This window comes from Amborella trichopoda, chromosome 8, assembly GCF_054954075.1.
Source record: "Amborella trichopoda isolate Santa Cruz 75 chromosome 8, AtrichopodaSantaCruz75HAP2 v2.0, whole genome shotgun sequence".
NCBI classification, from domain to species: domain Eukaryota; kingdom Viridiplantae; phylum Streptophyta; class Magnoliopsida; order Amborellales; family Amborellaceae; genus Amborella; species Amborella trichopoda.
In genome coordinates, this window is record NC_142343.1 from 33506354 (window position 1) to 33523057 (window position 16704).

Below are 16704 nucleotides of genomic sequence, written 5' to 3' on the forward strand. Positions count from 1 at the left end.
GCCATTTGTTACAGCATTTAATGAGCGCATGGTTTGAAAAAAAGGATGCGGTTAGCATGCCGCACATGTAGAAATGCGGGCCCTTTAATAAATTTATTTTTGAAATAGAATTCAGTCCTAATTTTTTAATCTGGAGATCATGAATATGAAAAAATAAATAAATTTTTAAAACTAGAAATAATAATTCTATTAAGAAAGCATTTAGACCATTAATTTGAATTGTTTTTAGATGGACTACCTATTTGCATTCATCTTTAAAATGGATGCTTTATGCCTTAAGACCGCATATTGTATAAATGCGGTCCAGCCTGCATGAAACAGTTGTTCTTTACAAAAAATAAAAAGCGTCAAGAAAGATTTTACATCTCCATTGACATCTCTATCTCTCTCCTACTTATACAAGTTCTACAAAAATGAAATATTTTATAAAATAAAAGTTATTTTTCTTTTTTAAAATAATAATATTTATTTATTTTTTATAATTCATAAAAAATAAAAGTTCAACGTGCGTGATTTGTGTGCAATGCGTACCGGTTTGTTGGGTGCAATTATGACGGGTGGTGCAAACTTGGACACTGTACGATTTGCCCCACGTTCCCCCAAACACGTGCACACGAAGTGCTACATAAGTGCCCTCCACACGCAGCATGCTCAACTCAACGCACTCGATTCGTGTGCAAAGGGGGTACAAACTTTAATGTAAAATTGTTAGAAAAATTGTCTTTTATTGAAAAATTTATCTTTTAATGAAAAGATTATCAAAAGATTCCATAATTTAGATATTTAAGGTTCTAGCCCTTCTCTAATCTTCGAAATTCAACCAAAAAACCTGTAAAATGTGAAATAGCCATCCTTGTGACTGTGTTAACGAATACGAACCTCAGTTGGGGTAATGACTACATAGGGTAGCTTCAGCACCCGGCCGTCGAAACTGAAGTCCATATTGCCATCTCTCGGGCTCACTTGGAACTTCACCCCGGCATCATGTAGCGCCGTGGCTGATGGTACCCTCTTGTGATACGGCTCCGGATTTTTTAGCCCGTCTTCAACTTCAGGAAAGTCGCACCACGGCGCCGTCATTTGGTAAATATGCAGCAGATGCATCCCTCCAGGGTCCCGGGTACTTATTACTCCAATGGAGCTCATACGCTACCTTATGCTCCTCGGCCGCCTGGGAGCGTTCCCCCGAGGGGTCCAACAAAGTCTGCAAGACCAGCAACGGGATTTGGTTTTCCAACAGCACCAGGTCGTGAGTCTTGTTGTCGGAAGAAATAAGCCCTATTGCGGCCGAACACCGGATCATCGTCTGCGTAGCCTGATGTGTCCTCATCTATGGCGGTGCGGTGGAGTTCATGCAAGAAGCAGCCGTCGAGCAGCATCATGTTAAGGAACTCGGGGCTCTCCATTCCAGGCAGCTCATCAGGCCCCTCATAGCAGGCCCTGAGCTTCCACTCCACAGCTTGGAGGGCCTTGAGGTAGCCGTCGGCCGAGTGTTTCGAGCGATCAAGGAAGTGGAGGAGTGCACGACGCTTGTGGTACCCCATGGGTAGGAGGCGAGGGCTGCCGTGGTGGAGTGGACCCAGAGAAACAAGCCTGGGAGTGAAGGACCCTTTATGGAAGTCATTGAGGTAGGACGGGATTTTGTAAATACAACGATGTGTCCATTCCTCCGCCACCTCCTCTCGGTTCAATTTGAGATTCCCATTCACTACATCGATGACCCATTGCCTGTCCGATTGCTCCCTGCCTTGCATATTTGTAATCTGACAGTGGAAGAACTTTTTAGAGATGGAGAGGCTCCACTTTATCGATATACAGGTGGTACCTCAGATCACGTATGAGGCATAAAACAATGATGAGAAGAGTTGGGATATTCTTATAGGAAGTCTAGTGTAGGTTTAGATTAATTGCTTAAGAATATCCAATAACAGGAGAAAAATAAAACTTTTGACTACCAGCCTGGTGCCATGATACCTTTGAGAGACTGTCGAGGGTTTTTCATGGACAGGTGAGTATAAGAGAGAGAAAAGAGACACTCTATATGTTCTCTTTCTCTTGAGAAATTTAGGACTCTTTCTCTTGGGAAATTTAGCACTGAGTTGAAATATTTACCATTTTACCTACCTGCCATTTGTGTAGAGCCCAGGCTCTAAACAATGAAATTAGAGATTGTCTTCAAATAGTGTCAGGAAATGTGGTTTCAATATTGGAAATCTCTGTGAAAGTCTTAAATTATATTTTTATTCTTAATTATAAAATTTAAAGTTTTAAAGTAGTGCAGATCAAACATATCTATGAGAACTTCAAAATCTTGAAAATTGACAGTCTAAAAATGAATTACGATATACACTATTTCCAAAACATGAAATCCAATTTTTTTCTCATATCCATGTATCTTGATATTGAGAGGATCAATTTGAGGATATTTGGACACCAAAATAATATTTTCTAGTGAAATTTTTGAGGTGGGCTCTAATTTGATTGTTTAGAGCCTTGTCTCTATATAAACTTTTCCTTTTTAACCTATATTTTGTAATCCAATTCCCAAAGGTAAAATATCATATGGTTAAGATAGTAACTACAAAAGGACAAAATTATCATTTTCTTTTCCACTCATGCATTCAGGTAAACTAAAGTTATGTGATTTCTCCCGTCAAAACAAAGATGGCACCTAAATGTTAAACCTCCTAAATCCTACAAAAAAAAAAAAAAAAGGACCCCACTCACTGACTGGTCGACACGAAAGGTCTAACATAACTTCTGATGTGCATTCGCATGGGAGTGGCAAATCAGTCATCAAATTGTTAATTTTTGAAGAATCAATCTACATTTTTTATTGACCCAAAGGGGATAATCCAAGTGGGATAATTATATATTGCAGTTACATGCCAAATATAATCCCTTGATTATAAGGATTTTACAGGATAAATATTATTCCTAGTTGTAAATCCCTAGATTATAAGGATTTACAATTTGAAATAATGAAACCGTCTAACACTCCCCCTCAAGTTGGAGCGTGAATATCGAAAAAACCCAACTTGCGAATCAAAGAATTGAATTGATTATGGCCATGAGATTTAGTGAATACATCAGCAAACTGCCATATTGTTGAATTGTAAGAGGCGCGTAGGGTTACTTCATAATGTGGCTGTCGTGGTTGACTCTTATACTGACTAAGGATTTGAACAACATGAACGATATCTGGTCTAGTGAGAGTTAGATATATGATACGCGACCTACAGGGCGACGGTAAATGGTGGGATCAGAAAGGAGTTATCCATGATCATGACGCAATTTGAGATTTTACACCATGGGAAGGTGAGTAGTTCAGGCACCAAGGAGACTCATTTTTTCAATTATCTCAAGAGTATACTTGCGTTGTGAGATACATAAACCCTTTTTAGACCGAGCCACTTCAAGACCACGGAAATATTTGAGAGGGACAAGATCTTTCAAGTGTAAGCGGCGATGTAAGAAGGATTTGAGAGACTGTATGGCATGTGAATTGATGCGTGTAACAATGATATCATCGACATAAAACAAATTGATCAAAAAACCATCATGGCGATTGCGAGTAAACAAGAATTCATCCGCTTTAGATTGGGTAAAGCCAGCATCAATAAGGGTCGAAGAGAACTTTACAAACCACTGACAGCATGCCTGCTTGAGTCCATATATGGATTTGTGTACCGACAAACCATTGCTTCCCCCTGTAGAGAAAATCTTGGAGGAAGACTCGTGTATACCTCTTCTTCTAAGTCACCGTGAAAAAATACATTCTGCACATCTAATTAGTGCAAAGTCCAGTTATGAACTGAAGAAATGGCTAATAAACAGTGAACAATAACAAACTTTACAACTGGTGCAAAGGTCTCATGGTAGTCCAATCCTTCACGTTGGGTGTAACCCTTGGCAACAAGGTGGGCCTCGTAGCGTTCAACGGTACCATCAAATCGGTACTTGACTTTATATACCCACTTACATCCAATGAGAGTTTTCCCAGGAGGTCAAGTCGTAAGGGTCCAGGTATGATTCTTTTCAAGTGCCTGCAGCTCACATTGCATTGCCTCTTGCCATTTGGGGTTTTGCATAGCTTGAGAATAGGAGTTAGGTTCCTTAATAGAAGAGACAGCTAAAACAAAACTTTGATGAGAGGGAGACAAGTTTCGATAAGAAATGAAATGGGACAGGGGATGATGTGTACCTTTGGTGAAACCAATGCCAGAAGAAGATGTGGAAGCAGATCCAAGGGTGGCGTGAGAGTAGTGAAAGTCTTTCAAATAGGAAGGTGGTTGAGAAGCTCGTTGAGAACATAAAATGAATGGTATAGAGATTGGTGTTGGGACAGAAGTGGATGGGGTGCCATGGGATAGGTCTTGATGAGGAGAAATATGGGAATTGGGTAGGGAAGTGATAGGATCAGTGGTATGTGAATCAAGGGGTGGGGAGTCATCAGGTATTGGGAAGGGTAAAATGACAAAGGAATCAGTGGAAGGGAGATTTTGATAAGGGGAAATGTTATCATGAAATACTGCATCACGAGAAGTGAAAATAGAATTGGTGGAAAGGTCAAAAGACGGTAGCCCTTTTCAGCATGAGGATAACCAAGGAAAATACATTTGCAATCGCAAGGGTCGAACTTATCCCAATTTGAAGAAATGGTACAAGCGTAACAAAGGCAACCAAAAACTCTCAAATGGGAGTAAGATGGTTGTTTGTTAAATAATACTTCAAACGGGGATTTATTTGATAATAAAGGTGTTGGTAACTGGTTTATTAAATATGTGGCAGTAAGAATGCAATCTCCCCAAATGGTAAGAGGAAGATTACTTTGAAAGTGAAAAGCACGTGTCAGTTCAAGTATGTGGCAATGTTTGCGTTCGGCAACACCATTTTTTTGCAGTGTGTAAACGCAACTATGTTGATGGGTGACCCCAGGTTCTTTAAAAAAATGTTGAATAGTACGAAAAAAGAACTCGGATCCATTATTTGTCCTTATGTGCTTAATAGTGCATTGAAAATGAGTATTTACAAATGCAAAAAAATATTTTAATAAGGATGGAGTCTCAAATTGTTTTGCATAGGAAATACCCACGTGGAACGAGAAAAATCATCAAAAAGAGTGATAAAATAACAAGCTCCACAATGGGAAGAAGTGGAATAACCTCCACAAATCTCACAATGAATCAAATCAAAAGGTGCAGTAGATGAAATAGAACTTGAAACGAAAGGTAATGTTGTTTCTTAAGCTAAAGGACAAACATCACAATGACAAGGATTGAAAGCAAAGATCCCATCAACAGTCTTAGCTAACAAATTCAAACGAGTAGAAGAAACATGTCCTAAACATCTATGCCATAAATCAAAACCAACTGAAATGGACGAAAGAGTAGCACGAGTCAGTGGATGGGCTTCAAAATAGTAGAGGCCACCACGCTGCTTAGTTGTTCCAATCACCCTCTTTTGGTATAGGTCCTGAAAAATACACATATCATGAGAAAATGTCACTGAACAGGGATAGAATGCAGTACGTTTGCTAATGGAAAGTAAATTGAATCCAAAAGAAGGAACACACAATAATTGATGTAAGGAAAAAGTAGGTGTTAGAAAAAACAAAACCAATATGAGTTAACGAATCAAAGGAGCCATTTGGAAGTTTGATAGGTGCTATGTATGAAACAGGAGTAGATGAATGAAACAAAGATGTGTCAAAAATCATGTGATCAGAAGCACCTGTATCTACAATCCAAGTATGAAGAGGATGTGGACTTACTTGCAAAGTTGACCATTGGTTGTACATTACCTTCAATAAGCATAGAGAGCAAGCGACAATATTGATCATGTATAAATTGTGGGCTACTTTGACTTGAATTTGCATGAACGATGTTTTTCTCATTTATTGTAGGCTTAGAAGATGTCCCTTTTCCCGGTTGGTGCAATCGATGGCCCCATAGATAACCGTGAAGAACATAACAGGTGTCAATGGTGTGGCCTACCTAACCACAATGATCACATTTGAGCTGTTATTTGCGAGGACCTGTTGCTTTGTCTGTATTGTTGAAAGGATGCGGGGGTTGGCGGTTTGTAGTTGGTGTAGCGGTGTTGACTACAAAGGCAACAACATCTTTTGAAGGAATTGTTTTTGTAGCCACCTGTTGCTGCTGTCATTCTTGAAGAAAGCAGAATAAGCTCTATTGACATTAGAAAGAGGGTCCATGAGAAGGATCTGGCCTCAAATTGGGTGATAAGACTCATGGAGCCCCATGAGAAACTGAATTAATCTGTCATATTGTAGATAGTCATGCAAGGCCTTAGAGGACCTACAAGAACTGGGTGGAAGAGGGGTATAAGAAGCAAGTTCTTCCCAAAGAGATTTAAGTTTGGCGTAATAAGATGAAATGGTGGAAGAACATTGAGAAACAAGTACAAGATCCCGTCGTATCTTGAAGAGACGATTTGCTTTCAGAAAAGCGATCTTTCAGATCATCCCACATGCTTTGAGCAGTGGTTTTTTAGGAAATACTATCAGCAATCTCCTTATTGATAGAATTTTGGATCCAGAATCAGACCATGTCATTGCATCTTTTCCATAGAAGATGATTAGAAGAAGAGATGGGAGGTATGATTAAAGAACCATCCACAAAGGAAAGCTTATTTTTGGCACTCAAAGCAGTGGTCATAGCTCGACTCCATTGTGGATAATTCTCACCTTCAAAGATGTGAGAGACAAGAATATTACCAGGATTGTCATTGTTGATCAAATAAAAAGGGTTACTGAAATCAATAACAAAGGAAGAAAAGCTATTACCATTGGTCATAGTGTTCCCATCAGGGATGAAATTGGTGGAGTCTTCAAAAAGAGGAGGTATGTGGTTGTTCATGAAAATAGCCACGAATATGAAATTTGACGTAACTGCGTCAATGGAATACAAGTAGCAAGAAATTTACGGACTTCTTTCTAAAGAGAAGGAAGCTAGTGAGAGAGAATCTCGGTGGTGTGTAACTATGGCAAGTGATCCGAGCCAGAAGATCGACTACGTGTTCAAGATGGCACTCATCGGTGACTCAGCCGTGGGCAAGTCTCAGATCTTGGCCCGATTTGCTCGAAACAAGTTCAGCCTCTATTCGAAGGCCACCAAGACAACGTGAGGTCGAGAGTTTGTGCCTCTCTCTCCCACGTTTAGGGAGAGAAAATGGATGGTAGCTTAAGCAAGATAATGGCTCGGATTCGATCTTTGTTAGATGCCAATCAGGTGATTTGGAATGGAGATCTTGACTACCATTGCTTTGATACCATGTTAAATTTTTGAATAATCGATCTATACTTTTCATTGACCTAAAGGGAATAATTATATATTACAATTACATGCCAAATATAATCCATTGATTATGGGGATTTTACAAGATATATGTTATTCGTAGATGTAAATCCTTGGATTGTAGGGTTTACAATTTGAAATAATGGAACCGTTTAACACAAATGGTGTCATAAGGCGGTACAGGTGATGAGATAATATTTCAATTTTTAGGAGGGTGATATCAAATAATTATCTTAGAAATGAAAATTTATTCTCGAAATAATTAACTTAAGTTTTCTGTGAGGCTTTTGTACTAGCACCTAGACCGATAAATTCTATGCTTTCTAGTTTTGGTAAGATCACTGGGTAGGAAATGAATGCAACTAAAACGTAAGATTTTCTTCTTTGGAGCTTCCATGAGTACCAAACACTTGATCTTGCAGGAATTGGGGACGGTTCACTATTGGTAAGGTACGTGGGATTGTCGTTGTTTCATGGCAACCTGAAGCATTACAATTGCAGGCTCTTTCTCTTTCTTATGCAGGTTGATGACAATTACTGACGTCTATTCTAGGTTCATAAGCCATTTTCTGGATTTTGCCCTTAGTGCATATGTAATATCTTAGAGAGGCTTCAAAGAAACTTTTTAAATTGCTCTAAATACTTAGGCCTAACAGTCCAAAACTTGGACGGTCTCTAGTTTTATTCCATATTAAGAATCTTAAGGTATTTTCTCAACCACATGTAAAATGTATCTGTCAGTTTTTTTTTTTTTTTCAAATCCATTAATGACCTAGAATTAGAATGAGCATATGCAAGTAGAGGACAAGTTTATTTTTCATAGATGGACAATTTGTAGGGAAATAACAAGAGCGAGGCCAATGAAGTGATACTAATGATTAAATTCATTTCCGAGTTGAAAAAATTCAGTTTTTCTTGATCTTTTGGATATAAGAAAGACTGGATTCTTGTGGTTTAAAAGCTTGAAAATGTTGCATTCCTTGTGATTACCGGAACGTCTCCCATGTTTGTGCCCATTTACTCCGCATCTCGGCACTATTTTGATAGCTCATCTTTCAATTTTGTAACCAGCTAAAGGTCATATTATATAGAACTATGTTTGTACTACTGTTGACCGTTGAAATATTACTTGTAGAATGTGGAGTATGAGAATAAAAAAATATAGTTCTCTCGTAGAATGCGACAAAGCATGTGAAGTATGAGAATTAAAAAATATAGTTCTTGTGCATACGCTGCCTGTCAAAATATTCAGTATAAAAATCGAGGTGCACAGCTGTTTGGTTCTTCCTGGGTTGCATAAAAAATGTGTCTATGGTTAATTTAATGAATAATTTATGGCAAAGTGGTTCATAAATTTGTCTATGGTGACTAATTTAACTTATAACAATGGGTTGACTTGGTCGTGCTTGTTATTACGTAGTAATCACAGACTAAGATGTCAGTATAAAAATCCCAGAAATGGTTGATGGGCTAGAACATATACATGGACACCATCTATCATACTCATTTTAACAACTTATAATAAACCTGCAACCACGCAACTCCTTAATTTATGAATTTATGCATCGTGACTTTGCCATAACACCAATTTTATATCCTGAATTCCAACTCATGGCCGGCTAGAATTGAATGGCTACTAGCGGAATCCATGTGCTCCACACATGATTTGATTTATTTTAAAATAAATTAGAAAGCTTTTAATAAGGGTGTTGTTTACATAAGGTTGTAACCTTAAACCATCAAAGTAAGGTGTACCATTAAATTTTATCGTAAAACGTAATTTTCGCATAAAAATACATAGGATGTACTGAGAATCTATTTTCATCTGTAATTATAACATTTTAGACTAAAAAAATGTTGCAAATCAAGTATATTTATGAACAAATGAAAATATTGAAAATGGAAGATCAGGATAATATGTTGCAAGAGGCACTATCTTTGGAACTCAAAATCTGTTTTCTTTCATATTAATACATCTCGATGTGGAGATAATTGAACTAGCACATGCAAAGAAGCTAGTCCAAGAGAAGGGGATTTTCCTAGCCACATAGAATGTAAGAAGGTTTACATGTAAGAGTATGGAGTTGGTGGATACAATAAGATGAAGGTCTAGTGAAACTAACTGAAAAGGGGAAAAGCTAAGAAAAGAGATGGTATGAACTTTGGTATACAAGTATAATAATAAAAAAGGGAAATTTTGCCGTGCCCTTTATTTTTGGCAACCATTTCTCAAAAACCCAAGGACTCAGAATATATCTAACAGTATAAAGTATCTATCTTTTCTATCCTCCAACCCCCTAGATGACTTTGATCACATATTATTGACCCAAACAAAAGGTGAAATTACACCCTTTTAACCAACCATTTTCTTCTCCGTTAACCTCTTGTCTCTCTCAAAACACGGTCTCTCACTAGTCCCTCTCTCTCTCAAATATGAAAATCCCAGTTGCAGAAACCCGGTCTCTACGTCGTCTCTCTCTCTCTCAACATGCCAAAAGCAATAAAAAATATCCTAGAGAGAGAGAGAGACAAGCAACAAAAATATTTTTTGAAAAAGAGGTGGTTGTCAAGAGGGAGAAGAAGTTGCAGAGAGCAGGGGATGAACCAGAGGTGCTTGTGAAGAGAGAGAATAGATCGCAGAGGAAAAAAATTGAAGGAAATTAGGGAAATTCTCAGGTAAAAGTCATGAACACTAAAGATCTGCAGTTAGCAATGAAACTGCAGAAAAATAGGGAAAAGCATAGAGAGAGGGTCACTATAAAGAAGCTTCGAAAAGGTGAATTCACATGCCTGTCGAGATTCAGGAAAGCTCCCAGTTGAGGAAGAAAGGAAAGGCTAACAACCATGATAAAAAAAACCCTTTGGTTGCAAGAACAAAGAACAAATTCAAAAAGAGGGAGAAACATAAGATCCAAACAAAAGTTAGAGAGAGAGAAAGTAGTTCCAACTTGGAGAATTCAAGCCATGTTTCCGTCCTCGATCCACCCTTCGACGATGAATCATATTCGACTAAAGATACCTCTATAACAAAACTTGGACAGGGTAAAATTTCTCACAACATATTCACTGTAATCAAATTTCTCCTTCTCTCCTAAAAAATTCATCAGTATTCATACCATGATAAAGACCACTTAGTTCTTCTAAGGATGAAGGATTTATATTCTGTGATTTCGAATATTCTCTTTTATAAGCTCACTTCTGCCTGTTATTCAAATTACATAGTTGTGGCACATCCATCAAAGCTCACTAATTGCTCAATCAGCTCATCAAAATGCCAAGGAGAAAGCAGTTCGCAACCTAGGTCCACAGGTAACAAAATTCCTGTGGACTACGAAAGCCGTAGGACAATAAGCTCTGCTCCGCAAGTGAAATTTCTGACAATCCCAGAATAGCCCAAGAAAGTCCAGAAACATGCCTAAAGGTCTCCAAATAACACTTGCTACGTTTTGTCGCAATTCGACGAGTTTAATGTAGAACAGATGTCAAAACAGTTTTGAAAAATTCCGCCTCTTTCATGTTGAAAATGGACCATGAACTACAACACCATAATCAAAGCGTCAAATGATCTTCAGACCATTGCCATTAGAATCAAAATGTTCGAAAACCCCCGAGTATCAATTTTTAGCGCATTCAGACGCTTTTGGAGCAAGTTATGACCAAATTACCCAAATGGATAGGTCGTACATCATTACGATGCACCCTTGGTGAACCAGTTTCTATAAATGGAAACTGTGCTTCACCATTTCGGGGACAAATTTTTTATGGTCGTATCTTCGTCATCCCGGGTCGGATCGAGCTCAAATTTTGGGAGCATGTTCGTCTCATTGACCTAGTCAATTTGATATGCGGCACGCACAATGACACAGCCTGAGCCGAGATAAATCGAAGAGAAAATTTTGCTGGAAAGTTTCAAAAGTAGCAGGGAATTTCTAGCAACACTTCCCCTTGATCGAATGCCCACATCACGACGCTCGCACATTAGAGCGACGCAAAATCGGGTCTGTTACGACCACAAGGTCAGGAGCTTCCTCCGAGTCAAACCACACACATGATAGATGGTTGGATTCTTCAAAACTTAGGGATAAACAATGGCAAATTTCGGCCAACGACATCCAAATTTCGGCCAAAGTTTCCCAATTTGGAAAACGGTCGTTTGGGCACCAAATCGTGCTGTTCTTTTTGCAAAACGATCATGGCAACATGCTCGTCATGATACAATGAAGAAATCGGCAAAAAAAAAAAAATTGAGAAACAGGTCATACCCTAAATCTAAGGTCGCACGTTTTCCCATGTTTTTACCGCATCATGATCGTGGCCTGAAAGTCCGATCCATTGCTTGAAATGGGTATCAAAACCACTATCTTCCCGAGCCGATCAATAAAATAATAATATTTTGGTAGAACGAAGGCCGGAAGGACCCTGAATGGATCCCAAAATATCGCAAATGGTTGCATGGCCATGAAAGGGACTTAATTCGAATTTTAGGATTTGTGGGTGAGGGGAAAATCATCATTTTTCTCCTAATTTCTAAATTTTTTTTAATTCATTTAATTTCTATTTTTTCACAATTAGGTTAAGAATTGGGCATCCAGCAATGTTTGTATTAATTTTCTATATAAGCATGTACTCAACCTTTTTCGATCAATAAAATTTGGGCTTTTTGTTTGAGTTTTTGGGTCATGGTTTAGAGAGAGAGAGGAGAGATTTAAGTGGGTACCCTTGAACGTTAAAGGTAACCTTCTCTCCTCTCCTGTTCTTCTTCTTCTGTCTTCTTTCCATCTTCTCTCTCTTCTTTCTCTCTCATCTTTCTCTCCCTTCTTTCCCTCTTTCATTTCTCTCTCTTCTTCTTTCCTTTCTTTCGTCTTCTTTTCTTTCCCTCACTCCTTCTTTCCTTTCTCTCCTCTTCTTTCCTTTCCCTCTCTTCTTCTTTCCTTTCTCTTTTTTCTTCTTTCCTTTATGTTTCTTCTTTTTTCCTTTCTCTTTTATCTTCTTTCCTCTCTCACTTTTCCTCTTTCCCTTTCTTTCTGTCTCTCTCTCTTCACAGGGGCAGCGATGTGAGCATATCCTTTTTGGCGGGCCTTGCTGCGGCCTCTATATTCTCTCGCTGTGTCCTTCTCTTCACAGAGGCAGTGACATGGGCCTTCCCTTTTTGGCGGGCCTCGTTGCGGCCTTTATATTCTCTCTCTCTATCTCTCTTCACAATGACAGCGACGTGGGCTTACCCTTTTTGGCGGGTCTCGTTGCAGTCAATGTGTTTCTTTCTCTCCCCTTTCTCTCTTCGCTCTCTCTCTCTCCTCTTTCTCTCTCTTTTCATTCTCCATCTCCTTTCTCTCTCTTCACTGACGACAGTACAAGCCGCCGTCTGTGCACTCTCTTCTTGTCTTTTCTCTCTTTTCACAGACAGCAACTAAGCCATCGTTTGTGCACTCTCTTCTTCTCTTCTCTCTCTTCACAGACGACAGTACAAGTCGTGCTCTCTCTTCTTCTCTTCTCTCTTCACAAACGGCAGTACAAGTCGCCGTATGTGCACTCTCTTCTTCTTTTTTCTCTCTTTTCACAAACAGCGGCTAAGCCATCGTCTGTGCACTCTCTGTCTCTTCTCTCTCTTCACCGATGGCAGTATAAGCCGCTATCTGTACACTCTCTTCTTCACTTCTCTCTTCACAGACGGCAGTACAAGCCGTCGTCTGTGCACTCTCTTCTTCTTTTTTCTCTCTTTTCACCGACAACAGGTAAGCTGCCGTCTGTGCACTCTCTATTTCTCTTCACAGATGGTAATATATGCCGTCGTCTATGCACTCTCTTCTCATATCTCTCTTCACATACGACAGTACAAGCCACCGTCTATGCTTTATCTTTCTCTCTTCACTCTTTTCACAGACGGTAGTACAAGCCATCTTCTATGCACTCTTTCTTCTCTCTCTTCATAGACGATAGCTAAGCCGTTGTTTGTGCTCTCTCTTTCTCTCTTCTCTCTCTTCACAGACAGCAGTTAAGCCATTGTCTGTGTCTTTCCTCTCTTGGTTATCTCTCTCTCTTCTCCTACTCTCTTCTCTCTTAACTTTCTTGTTTCTTTTTAGTATCTTCTTCATTGAAGGATTTGGGTGTAAAACAAACCAGCTTTCTCTCTTTATTTCTCTTTTTTCATTCGCATTATGAAGGACTAGTTGAAAGTCTTACTAGCCCTTCATTTCGTTTCTCTTTACTTTTTCTCTGAAGGACTAGTTGAAAGACATACTGGCCTTTTATTTCTCTTTTCTATCTTTACTTTCTTCTCTCTCTCTTTCTGAAGAATCAAGTGAAAGCCAAACTGATATTCGTTCCTCTATTCTACTCTTTTCTTTCTCTGTCTTTCTTTATCTCTCCCTCATTTTCTTTATCTTTACTTTCTTCTCTCTCTGTTTCTGTCTTTCATTAAGAAATAATGTCGCGAATCTTTTGTTAAAGAGGATGCTGGAAGGTTGTCCAATTGACATGGACCCAATGGCATTGTTCCCTCATTATTCCCCTCGAATGTAGACACTTGTCTGCATTCATTCAAAGACAAGGTGGGGTTTTTTGACCCACTTGTCTGCATTCTAATGTGTGTGTATGGTCACCGGAAAGAAGAAACAGGTCTAGGGAGGCGATTCCGAACCAGCCACAGGCCATGAAGGCACTCCACATAATCGAAGAGGGCACCCATGCGAGCCAGGCCGAGCGTGTCATAGACCCACTTGAGGAAAGTCTGCCTCATGACTCAAATTCCTCTCTCACAGTTGGTATTCCTGCCTGTGTTTTCCTTACGCGGTTCTCGAGAGAGTGATCTCAGGTCCTGGGTCCATCTCGAACCCAGAGCCATGCCACCAGGTCGTCCCGATCAGGAGGGCGAGATCAAGGCACCTAACCAATGTATTCATGGAGTCTTGGGTCAATATTTACGGGCTTTTGAGAGCTGAAGGGGACCATACAAATTGGGTTTGGAGAGATATGGGGATTGAAACTCACTGGAGAAGAGAGGAGGAAAAAGTAGAAGAGAGAAAGACGGTGTTTGAGAGATAGTGTTTTGAGAGAGAGAGAGAGAGAGGCGGAGAGGTTATGAAAGGTTTTTGTTAAAAGGGTATTATTTCACTATTTGTTTAGGTTAATTATGTATGGTCAAAGGCATCCAGGGGGTTGGGGGATAGAAAAATTAGAGGCCATATGCTGTCAAGAATATTTTGAATCTTTGGGTCTCTGGGGAAATGGGTGCAAAAAATGGGGGTACAAAGAAGTTTTCCGTAATAAAACATAGGCATAAATAGCAGACAAAGATTTAAACCATAAAGTAGTTAATGTCAAGAGAGTAAGTGATAGGCTCCTATTAATTAAACTCGTATTAGAGGGAAGCGATAATTAATGTAATTAGTGCTCATGCATCAAAAGTATGACTAGATGGTAGAATTAAGAGATAAATTTTGGGTGGACATAGATGAACTAGTCCAAAACATACCAAATGGAGAGAGACCTTTTTAAGAGTAAAGTTAAGTGGACATGTAGTGATGAATTAAACTTATTTACAGATAAATTAGTTAAAGAAGGAAAATAGAACTCTGAATATGAGGTCAATATTATGTGGAATGAGATGGTTGACTGTATTAAGACAGTGACAAAAGAAGTTTTCATAGAAACTAAAGGGGACAAAAAATATTGATAAGAAAACTTTATGGTGGAGTGATGAGGTTTAGAAGGCCATTAGTGAAAAACGATCATATAATAAACTTGATAATGTAACATATGACCAAAACTTAGAAAAACATAAAAATGATAACAAAAATGCTAATCAAATCATAAAGCTAAACTTAAGCATATGATAATCTATTCAGTAAATTGAGACCAAGAAAAGGTAAAAAAAAAATATTAACAAATTAGCGGGAAAAAAAAAAATAGACAAACAAGCAAACTCAAAGTTCAAAGGATCTAAACCATAGTATATGCATTAAGAGCGAGGATCAAAGGATCTTAGTGAAGGATAAAGATTTCAATGAAAGGTGGAAAGTTTATTTTAAAATTATTAGAACCATTTGTAAAAACGAGGGCGGAGGTCATAGATGCATATGTAGGATTAAGAAGTTAGAAGTGAAATAAGCTTTAAAGAGGATAAAGATAGAAAAGGCTTTAGGACCAGATGGTATCCCCATAGAGGTTTGGAAGTGCATAGGGGAGATTGACATTGATTGACTATACGTATTGTTCTACAAGGTGTTGAGAACAAAAAAAATGCAAATGAATGGAAGAAAAATAATACGGTACCTATTTACGATAACAAAGGAGACATGCAAAATTGTGTGTATTATCAAGTGATCAAACTTATGAGCCACACTATGAAGCTCTGAGAGAGAGTGATTGAGCAACGACTATGGCATGAAGCGAGTGTATCAGAAAATCAATTTAATTTTATACCCGGGGAGGTCAACAAAAAGAATTTAAAACTCAACAATTCCAAATCTTGATTGTTCACAAACTATTATACATAATTTGATATCAATTGTTTGTTCCATCCCAAACTTTCTTTGCAAATCATATTTAAAAATCGGCACCTCGATCTGATATTGGGTAATCTGGATCAGGTATCGGTCATACCCATCTGGATCCACCAAAAAAAGGAGATCCGGAAGAATTTGCACAAGGAATCGGATGCTAACATCATGAATCGCCGATTCCAGGAAAAAAAAGGCAAGTCTAACACTATTCTAAAGATTGAACAATCTGTTGAGCACTTACAGGCTTTTGCAAAACATTATTGTTACAAATAATTGTTTTATGGATTATAAAAGATTGAAAACACTGGATTGAAATCACAAATTGTATTTTCCAGCAACAGTTTTTGAAAACCAGTTCAAGAAAAAAAATTCCGCCATTCCTTTAATTTCAGGCAATATTGAGTTGTATTTTGATTCAAATTAGAGGGGTTTTGAAGGAAAATATGTTCTTCATAGGATTGTAGATCTTTTTTTTCTAAGTAAACAAGTTCAGTGGCTCGATTTTTAAAAACTCAATTTCCGGTAGTATTTTTTGGAAAACAGTTCATTTATCCTCCAAAATATTGATTTCAGACGAATTTGGACACCACTTTGAATGATATCATAAGGGTTTTGAAGATAATGATGTTCATCAAATAATTATGGGTGTTATTTGTATGATTACGCGACGTATGTTGATCGATTTTTTAAGAAATTGTGACTGTTTAAAACGAATCTGACAACGCTAATCTTCTAATCAAATAATTCAACCATTATAGGTCAATTCACATTCAATTGAGGTATGTATTTTGATCCTCATCATTTCAATTCATATAAGTATCATGATTTATTATTTGGTTGTTTTTATATGATTTTTGTTTTTAAATGCTTTGTGGTTGTCACTG